General features: G+C 45.6%; 1 long non-coding RNA gene across 1 annotated transcript; it reads left to right on the top strand.

Moving 5' to 3' along the window:
- The first annotated feature begins 335 nt into the window (after positions 1-335).
- LOC124241614 (uncharacterized) lies at positions 336-9,728 on the top strand. Its single transcript, XR_006889265.1, has 3 exons — positions 336-716; positions 1,125-3,218; positions 9,424-9,728. It is a non-coding gene; the product is annotated as an uncharacterized LOC124241614 (long non-coding RNA).
- The last annotated feature ends 1,050 nt before the right edge of the window (positions 9,729-10,778 follow it).

Here is a 10,778-nt window from a genome sequence, read left to right on the forward strand (position 1 = left end):
GCAGCTCCCACCTTGCCAGCAGAGATTCTCCTCCTCCTCCTGCCTGAGGGGCCCAAGGGTGCAGGGGGAGGACCCATTCTGCTGCTCGCTTAGAGGATCCCTTTTAAATCTCTTGTCTGCTTCTCTCTCCCCCAAGGACCCCGCCTGCCCCACCAAGTCCTGCCAATTTCTTTCCAATTCTTTGTGTCTGTAGCCCAAAACCTCTCTAGGGGATAGCGGACTGTCCCCTCTCGGAGTGTGGGGACAGAATCCAATCCCCACCCACTGTCCTCCTGCGGGGCGGGCCGGGGACCGCAGCCAACACAGCACCGCCAGACATTAGGCGTGTGCTTCCCGCGGCCCTGAGCGGACCCTGCCCTGCGCCTCCTCCCTCTGCCTGCTCATCTCCTTCAGATCCAGAGTCTTCAGGGGACACAGGACTTGGCCGGTCTGTGGTGAAATCGACCCACGGAGCTACCTTCCCAAAATTGGTTTGTTTACCCAGGTTGCATTTTACGAGAAATAAAGTAATTGGCAGGGGCCCTGAGGGCCTCCGTAACTCACATGGGCCTGACCTGGAGGACTGTGCTGACCGCCCTGCCTCGCTCGGGTCTGTCTGCTGAAAATCATGCTTGGGTGCGGCCTGAGTGTGATGAGAACAGGAGCACATCTCCCTGAGCCTTCGAGAGGAAGGACGTCCCCACTGCTTGGAGGTGGGGGGCTGAGGTCAGGAGAAGGTGAGAAGGGGTGGGGGGGGGGTCCCTCAGGCTCAGCGGGGAGGGGAGCCGTGAAAAGTGCTCCCAAGCTCCAGCAACCCCCTCGTTCTCTGCCCTGCAGCAGCGGGGTTCACCGCCTGGAGGCATTTTCAAGGGAGACCATAGGCAGAGGGAGGGCTTTCCCTGGGGTCCTAAAGCCATTCATTCAGAAGGTGGGGGTCCGTAGATGGAACATGGCCCACGTTTCCTTTCTTTCCATTGCAGCCTTCCCCATCAACTAGCTCAAGCCCAGTACATGAAACATTTCACAGTTTGTGAGGTTGTCCTGCTTCTTAACATTCCTGACGGGTCTCCTGCGAGTCCTTCTGGAGTGGCAATCTGTCCCTGTCTTCTGTTATGCAAATGTGCTCACCCTGTTTTCGTTGTCAGGGAGAGGATCCGAGATGAGAGATGTCCCTCCTAACCAGGCTCTTCTGCCACTGGTGTTTTGAAAATACCATGAAGCACCCAAGGCGGAGACAGGCTGCCGAGCTCGCTGCTGGCTGCAAGCCGCCGTTTCTCCCCCCTGCTTCCTGTCTGCCCACTGTTGCTCTGCTTCCCTTCAGAGCCCCTCTTGCCTCTGTCGCTGTGGCTCAGGCAGTGCTCCTTGTGTTTCTGAGCTCTCTGACTTTTAATATTTGACCTTCGCCGAGACAGAAACCTGGCCAGTCGGAGGGGAGGATGGACAATGAGGGCTGGCATCAGGACAGCGGTTTCTTACCCACAGCATCTGCATCCGGTTATCTTTTAGAGACGATACCAAATTTAAACTGCATAAGACTAGGGTATTTCTCAGAGCCAAACCATGTGTTTTGTTTTGATTTTTTTGCCTTTAAAGGCTAAAGCTGGATTTTTAAGACTTCTAGAAGAGCAAGAAGGTTGGAAGGAGAGACAGATGTGCTGGCGGATCACCAGAGCGTGGAGTTAATTATTGTCGCTTGTACAAACCTGTCAATATTTTTCTTCTCACATTAAAACTGCACTCTCTCCCCTTGGCTGTGTCAACGATATTAACCCATTGTGACCCTTGAGAGAAGGAGGCAGGGCTTTATTCGGGGAGAGAAATACAAATGCAAAATAAACAGGGCTGCAATGACAGACTGGATCTCACACACAATCATTCTGAAAATTTGGGCTGGATGGGAGGTTGGTGAGAAGGCAAGAAAACCCTGACTCATCACTGTTTTCTGGCGAGGAGCCCTGTGCTTCACTCTGTTTACGGAATCTCAGGGCTGAAGGGGAACCTTAAGGACTCCCTCTGCCCCCCATCTTTCCTGCCCCTCACACCCTCAGCAAGGATCTTTCTCAGGCCTGCTCGGCCACCCCCGGGTCAGGGACACTCTGTGCTGCTGGAGCCGGCCTTCATTTGAGAGAAGGTCTGTGTTTCTGGAGCTTCCACACTTTGGGACTAGCCTCTCAGAGCTCTGAGGAAATGGGGATTACTCATCTCTGGCAGCCTGTGATGACCAAGCCTCAAGTCAGGCCAGAACAGATGGCCTTTTAACCTACCCGGCTCCCAGGAGCACAGGCCATTCCTTGACCCTAAGCCCCCAACACAGGGGTGTCCACAATGGGAGGGCTGACCCACAGCCAACATTAGCATCCTCCACGCCCCTGCCCTTCTGAGCGTGGACCACGCACCAGCAGCCTCAGTATCCCCTGGAGCTCATTGGAGATGAAGAATCTGGAGTCCCACCGCGGACCTGCTGAATCAGATGCTGCATTTGAACAAGATCCATTGAGCAAAAGCGTTGTCTGCACACTCATCTGCACGTTCTCCCTTGCCCGTGAGGCTTGTGAAGGGCACTGGCTGACCTTGACCCATGTGCCTGATTTGGGGCCCCAGAATGTTGGTGCAGAGCACTGCTGGGAACCAGTGACCTCGTCCAGGAAAACTGGACTTCCACAGTGGACATAGTGCTTTCAAGGAGGAAACCTCGAAGGATGACAAAGACATCAGGTGAATGCTTTGAGGATGTCCCCTTGAGGAGATGACCTTGGGGACAAGCCCTTAAATGTGCCCCCAAGACTGGGAGACACAAGCTCAGGAAGGCTGCCGCCCTTCCCCCCATGCAGGCCCTCAGGCCTAGCTGCTGGGAAGAGGTCCAGCAATGACTAAGAGGACTGTGAGATTCTGGAGCCTTTGTAAATTTCCCAAGCTTGTTGTTATTGCTCTTAGCCTCTATTTACTCCTGTAATTTGTTTCAAAAAAGATTAATAGCAGTGCAACCACTTTTCGGGGCTGGCTTCCCAAAGACTGAGGAGGGTGGGGGCAGACAGCAGAAAAGTGGGGAGTCATGTCTCTCACAGCCCAGCCTGCGACCTGGAGCAGAAGAGCTGGCACCAGTGCAGAGAAGAGGAGAAGGGGTCAGGAGGCGAAGGAAGGGACCCTCGCCGGCCTGGACCGTGCCTCAGGGTTTCGGAGGCAGAAGGACCATGCGGTTGACTTCTCGGCTCCCGTCCTGGGAGACTAATGAGTCATGGGTAAGCACATTCCATGAGGGACTGGAAGGTGTGCAGTATAGTTGTGGAGGGCGTGGCACTTGGTAAAACCTTAATCTCTGGTTGTTTCATTTTCTCGTCTGTGAAATGTAGATCGTGATAGCACTGGCCTCACGGGGGCGTAGTGAGGATGGATGAGAAAGTATGGTAGGCATGGTGGCATCTTCCCAGCATCCATTCCACCCCAGCTGCTGGAGGCTCTAAACAGTTTACAGAACCCCGTCCCCTCCACAGAGACTTGTCAGGAATGGACAGGCCTGAGCCGATGGCCGTGGGCGCACACATGGGAGCATGCAGCCCCAACTCTATGGCATTCTTCTAACGGCACCTTCAAACAGAAGGGCAGAAATATGGATGGACCCCTGGGCCTCGGCTGATATTGTTGAGCCTCTGCATGAATTAGTCCTAAGAGCTGTCCGTCTCTGGCCTCCAAGTTACGTGACCCAACATATTCCTTTATTGTTTAACTCCACTGGAATAGAGTTTTATGATACCCACAGCTGGAAGTATCCACACTGATGCAAAGCCGTATGTAAAGTGCTCAGCATGAGGTCTGGTACATAGTAAGACCTTGAAAATTGTTAGGTGTTCTTCTTATTGTTATTACAGACAGTGTAAAGACACGTATAGACCTTTGCTGGAAACAGCATCAGTCCAAAAGGGGTAACAAAGGATAAGACATCCCCTTCTCTGAGGTTGAGCACCAACGTGTAGTCTTTCCCCAGAGCCGGCCGACAGGAAAGGGTTTGTCTCTTTCTCCTGGCCCTGCCCCCACTGCCTCCCTTTTCACTTACAGGAAAATCTAGGAAACTAGCTGATCAAAAGGATTTAGTGAACTTTCATCAGCACCGATTCCCAAGCCATGCCCCAGTCTCAGGACGGCTTCAGGCCCTCCCTCCTGGGTCTTTATATTCATACAACTGGGAGAGCCGCAGCATGCCAGCCATGGGATAGGGGCTAGAGCAAATGGTATCTTTCTGTCTGTTTCTCTTCATTTTGAGAAGCTTAAAAAATATGGGAAAAGACGGGGCTGCCCCCATGGCCGAGTGGTTAAGTTCGCGCGCTCTGCTGCAGGCGGCCCAGTGTTTTGTTGCTTCGAATCCTGGGCGCGGACGTGGCACTGCTCATCAAACCATGCTGAGGCAGCGTCCCACATGCCGCAGCTAGAAGGACCCACAACGAAGAATGTACAACTATGTACCGGGGGGCTTTGGGGAGAAAAAGGAAAAATAAAATCTTTAAAAAAAAAAATATGGGAAAAGACGAAGAGCAATATAATAACAAACATCATGTTGTGTTTACATCATTTAATAAAATAAAAACTACAGAAAATAGTCTGAAGACTCTGACAAATCCCTTCTGTCATCTGATGAGTATGAACAGGAGTGGGTTTGATTCATATTTTTACAGCCTATTTTTATTCATGAATCCAGAGACAGACTATTTTATCTGTGTTTTAAAAATTTACATACCTGGCAGGTTATAATATAGTTGTAAAGCTTGTTCTTCTTGAGCAGTGTGTTTTTGGACTTATCCGTGTTGATACACCCAGAGCTAGATCATTACTTGCATTCAGAGTAGGCATTCAACATACACGTACAACAGACTTTATTTATCCATTACGTTGTTTATGGACACTTGGTTGCTTTCAATTTTTTGCCATCATAAGTATGGCAGCAATGAATATCCTCGTATGTGGCCCGTATCTTTAGATCTCTTTCACAATGAGGTCTATAACTTGAAGCCTAATGCACAAAACATTTAACTCTTCAACACATATTAATTAAGCCTAGTTGGTATTAGACTAAAACATCGGACCAGAGAATCTTAATTAATAGTCCAAGACTTGCACAGAGACATGGTCTATGGCTAAGAAGCTGTCAGTGCAGTCAGGAAGACAGCGCTACCAAGGCAAGGCAGGAGATGCCAGCATCGAATTCAAAGTGATCAGTGCTGTTAGAATTCAGAAGATGAGTTTGAGGTAGAGTGTTACTCTGGATCTTGAAGGATGAGTAGAATTTCAGCAGGAAAAGTGGGGAGGTTGTTCAAGGCAGGTCACTGATGTGAGCAAAGGTGACGAGGTGTGAGCACCATGAGGTCTAGGCTCCAGAGGAGCAGAGACACTGGGACTCCAGCTCCCTCTCTTCACCCCAGGTGGAGTTACAAATCCGATTGGTCAGATTCAGGACAATGCTAGGCCGTGCTTTGGTGGTGGGCGACAGCACTGCATTTTAAAAGGTTGATGCACCTGGGTGTGGTTCTCTCTTCTGTCTTTTCTGTCCATGTGGCTGCAGGGGAAGCCCAGGGATTGCTGCGTGGGAGGAGCCATCTTGCTCGCTTCCATTTCTCTTTGGCTGTGAGTATTTGGGGTCTCTGCCTCATTCAAACTGGGTTAGTGACTGGTGCTAAGCTTTTACTTTGGACTTAGAGAAGGAAGAGGCCCCTTATAGGCCTTGGACCTTAGCCCGAGTCCCAGCTCAGTTTACCAGTCAGTGCTGCAGATCCGTTAGACTAGTTGACAGAGAGGTTTCGTGTAGAAGATAAAAGAAATTGATTTGAAAGGATAGGCTTTGATCAGATTGTGATGGACATTGAATGCCAGACTGTTGAGTTTTGGCTGATTCCCAAGGACAGTTGGGTGCCCCTTGAAGATTTTTGAGCAAGAGAACATGGGCTCAAGGGATGTTTTAGGAAGACCAGTCTGATTTAGAGGGGAGTGAGTTAAGAGGCTAATGGAAGAAATTCAAATGAGTGATGACCTGAAATTCCATTTCTGGAAGTGGCAGTGGAACTAGAAGAAAAAAAAAAAGGAATGGCTGTGAGAATTTTCAAGACTTGTTGAATAACTGGAAATGGAAGAGGATGGAAAGAAATATGATTGAGATATTTTTAGTCTAGATAACAGATAATTGGGCAAAGGAAAAAAAAAGGAAAGGAGAAGGGAATCTGGGATTGATTGTTGTGAATTTGGGCCACTCACATTTCAATCAGGTGAGAGCATCCGTTAGGATGTTAGAAATGTAAGTCTGGGCTCAGAAGAGAGATGAGTAGGTGTGGGTGGCAACAAATGTCTGCCATGTTGCCTAGTCTTTCTACATATTCCACCTAAGAATGGCTGCATGTACTGATTGCTGACTGTGTGTCTGTCAGCCACCGTTCTAAGCCCCTTACATATACAGGTTCATTTAATCTCTACAGCAACCCTTGGAGGAAGTTACTACTGTCATTCCAATCTTGCAAATGAAGAAACTGAGGCTCAGAGAGGGTCGGACTTGGTCAAGGTCCCAAAGTGGTAGGTAAGTGGTCGATCAGGGATGCAGACTCAGGTAGTCTGACCTGAGGATCTGCTCAGAGCTGCTCGCCACTTCCTCCGTCCTCAGACAGCTTTGCAAATGACACGCAGTGCTGTTACAAGTGTGGACAGTTTACTGCTGCTGAATATCGCTATCTTTTCTGGTGATATTAAAAAGTAGGAAAGCAAGAAAACTCAATTATTTTAAAGCTTGCTGAAAGAAAATGAGCGCTTCTTAGGATCGGTGCAGGTCTAGGGAGTTGAAAGAGGTTAAAAGAAGTTATTTTCCGTCTATTATTCCTCCTTCTTGAAATAGCCATGAGAAGCCCTCCAGCTGCCTGCAGAGCTGGGCGGGTGAGAAGGTGTCTCAGAGTGTCTCCCAGACGCCTGCACTTTCCTCGCAAGGTCTGTTTATGCACTGATCAGTTCACAAGGACCTGCAGCGCTGGGTACTTCCTGGCACCTTTCTAGGAGCTTAATATAATGTTTTATTGAATAAAGGAACAAATAAATAACACAGCGCTTACACATGTGCTATGGCATATCCCAAACCTTGGACATGTGTCAGGGAAAGCTTCCTATAGTTGATGGTATCCAAGCTGAGTCTTGAAGGCTGAGTTGGGTCTCACTGGGACTACCCGGGGGAAAGGGCTTCTGGGCAGAGGTACCAGCTTATACCAGAGAGAACAGGCATGTTCAGGGAGCTGTCAGCTGTCATCACGGCTGGAGGGGAGTGAAGGAGGGAGGTGGGATGGGAAAAGGAGGAGGCACACAGGAGCCACACTGCAAAGGCTTCATGTACCATGAGAAGAGTTTGGACTTTATCCTGAGGGCAATGAGAGCCGTCAGACTTTTTTTTTTTTTTTTTTTTTGGCGTATTGATTTTTCTGTCTTTTCCAGATTTATAAAAATTGAGGAATAGCATACATATGGTAAAGTGCAAAAATCTAAAGTTAGGGGGACCAACCATCCTGGTTTCCCCAGGACAGGACTTTTAGTTTAAAATCAGGACAGTTCCAGGTAATCTGGGACGAGTCATCCTGTCTAAAGTGACTGCTCAATTTTACAGACGTAGCACCACGGACCCACCTCCCAGATCAGCCCCGGAAAGCCTCCACACGCCTCTTATCAGTCAATACTGCTGTCCTGAAGTAACCACCATCCCAGATCTCTCACCATACATTAGTTTTGCCTTGTTTGGAACTTTATATAAACGGAATGATTCAGTGTTCCGTTCTCTTTTGAGTCTAGCTTTTTTCATTCAACTTCATGCCTGTGAGACTCACCCTTGTCATCGCTCTCCTCCGTTCCCTTTCGTTGCTGTGCAACATTCCTTTGTAAGAACACAGTGCAATCCGTTTATCCCCTCACGTGTTAGTAGGTGTTTGGGTCAAGTCCGGATCTCGGCAATTGTGAGCGTTCTCTGGTGGGCGCGGTACTCACGGCTGCCGGGTGAACACCCGGAGTGGATTGTAGGGTTAGGGGGACATAGAAGGTTGACTTTAGTAGCAACCTCGAAACTTTTTACTAAAGTAGTTGTACCATTTTCCACTTCCAGCAACAATCCTGAGAGGTTTTGTTTCTCTGCACTGTCATCAACACCTGGTATTGTCTGTCTTTTTAACTTTTGCCCTTCTAGTGGGTGTGAAGTCATAGCTCTTGGGCTTTTTTTTTTTCATGGTTTTAATTTACATTTCCCTAATGACTAACGCTGTTGAGAATGTTTTTATTGGCCATTCATAATAAGTCTTTTGCTAAATGTCTGTTCAAGTCTCTTGCTCATTTGAAAAACTGTATCGTTTGCTTCGTATTGTTATTAAGGAGTTATTTATATATTCTGGACACAAGTCCTTGGTGAGATATACGCATTGCAAATATTTTCTCCTGGTCTGTGACTACTTTTTCACTTTTTTAGTAGAGTCTTTCGAAGAGCAAAAGGCAGAGTTTTAATTTTGAGATATGATTTATCCATTTTTTTTCCTGTGCTGAGCGTTTTTTGTGACTTGTTTAAGAAACGATTGCTTAACTCATGAATGTGAAGATAGCCATTTTCCTCCAGAAGGTTTACGTTTTCTCTTTTGCATTTAGATCTATGAGTTGTCTCAAACAAGTTTTTGTTACCGTTGCAATAGAGAGTGAGATTCACTTTCTCCCCCATATTTATAGCATGTCATTTCCACGTAATTGTTGAAATTCTCCATTGAATTATCTTGGAGCTTTCGTCCAAGATCAATTGAATGAATATGTGTGGGTCTGTGTTTGTTCCATTGATCTATTTGTCTGTCCTTCTGCCAATACCACACTGAATTGATTGTTATAATTTTATAGTAAGTAAGTCCCCAAATCAGGTAATACAAGTCTTCCAGATTTGTTCCTTCTGTTTTCAAAATTGTTTTGAGTATTCTATATTCTGCTCATGTCTATGTAAATTTTAGAATTTTGACAATTTCTATTTTTTTAAAAAAAGCCTGCTGGGGTTTTCATTGGGATTGCTTTTCATCTGTAGATCAATTTGGGGAAAATTGACAACAATATTGAGTTTTCCAACTCATGACCTTGGTATCCATCCATTTATTGAGGCCTTTAAACATATCTCTCAGTGGTGTTTTGTGGATTTTGGTATAGAGGTATTGTGCCTCTTAGGTTAGGTTTATTGCTAGACATTTCATTTTTTTATGCTACTGTAAAATGTTATTTAAAATTCTTTTTTAAATTTCTAATTGCTTGTTGTTAAGATATACAAGTGATTTCTATATACTGACCTTGTGCAGAGTGATATTGTTAAATTATTTATTAATTTTAATAGTTTTAGATTGATTCTCTTGAATTATTCATATAAATTATCATCTCGTCTGTAAATAATGCCAGTTTTACTTCTCCCTTTCCCATCCTTAGCCCTCCCTCTTGCTGAGTGTACGTCCTGGCTTGGACCTCCAGTGCAATGGTGAACAGTGGGGGATGTGCACGACTGCGGGGGAAGCGTGTGCTATTCTGCCGTCAAGCATAATGCGGGCTGTAGAACCTTCCTTTATTCCCAGTTTGCTGAGAATTGTCATTTTTACCAGGAATGGATACTGAATTTTGCCAAATGTTTTTTCCAACTTCTATTGAGATGATTATATGATTTTTCTTCTCTGTTCTGTTAATATAGTGGATTACATTGAATGTGAATGTTAAATCAATCTTACGTTTATGACGAGGTTACAACCTTACATACATAAGGCATATGGCAATCATGGGTTGTCTTTTTTATGTATTGATGGATTTAATTTACTAAAGTTTTGTTTAAGATTTTTGCATCTATGCTCATGAGTAAGATTGGTCTGTAAATTGCTTTTACAAAATGAATTGGGAATTATTTATTTATTTGTTTATTTATTTTTCTGGAGGAGTTTGTACAAGGTTAGTATTATTTCTTCCATAAATATTTGGAAGAATTTACTAGTGAAGCCATTTGAGCCTGAAGTTTTCTATGTAGGAATGTTTTATATTAGAAATCGAGGGCTGGCCCCATGGCTGAGTGGTTAAGTTCACGTGCTCCGCTTTGGCAGCCCAGAGTCTCACCAGGTCAGATCCTGGGTGCAGACATAGCACCACTCATCAAGCCATGCTGAGGCGGCTTCCTACATTGCACAACCAGAGGGACCTACAATTAGAATATGCAACTCTGTACTGCGGGACTCTGGGGAGAAGAACTGAAAAAAAGATGGGCAACAGATGTTAGCTCAGGTGCCAATCTTTAAAAAACAAAAAAGAAATCCAAATTATTTAATAGATATGGAAAGATTCTACTCATCTTTCTGTTAATTTTAGGCAATTTTACTTTTTAAGAATTTGTTCATTTCTTCTAAACTGTTAGATTTATTGGCATAGAGATGTACACTTAAAACCAAATATATGAATACTTAAACAGTAATTGTAAGCAGAACAAACGCTGAATTAAAGACAAAGATTTTCAGTATTTATTAAAAAATTAAAAACCAACTAAATGATGTTTCTAAAAGACAAACTTTACGTATAAGGATCGAAAGGGGGAAAAAAATCTTTATTTTCTCTACACATTGAACACTTCTGGCCACCTAACGTGTGGGTTCTTCAACGCCAGCTGGGTGTCCTATAATTCAATTCAATTCTGACCCTCTCTGCTTGGAGACAGCCTCAGATGCCACAAGTTAAGGTCTCAGTCCCACGAGGCTGCCCCCACTTCAGATGCCAGATATTAATAAAATTAATAACTCTAGCTAGACTAA

Source organism: Equus quagga, chromosome 7, assembly GCF_021613505.1.
Source record: "Equus quagga isolate Etosha38 chromosome 7, UCLA_HA_Equagga_1.0, whole genome shotgun sequence".
Taxonomy (NCBI): domain Eukaryota; kingdom Metazoa; phylum Chordata; class Mammalia; order Perissodactyla; family Equidae; genus Equus; species Equus quagga.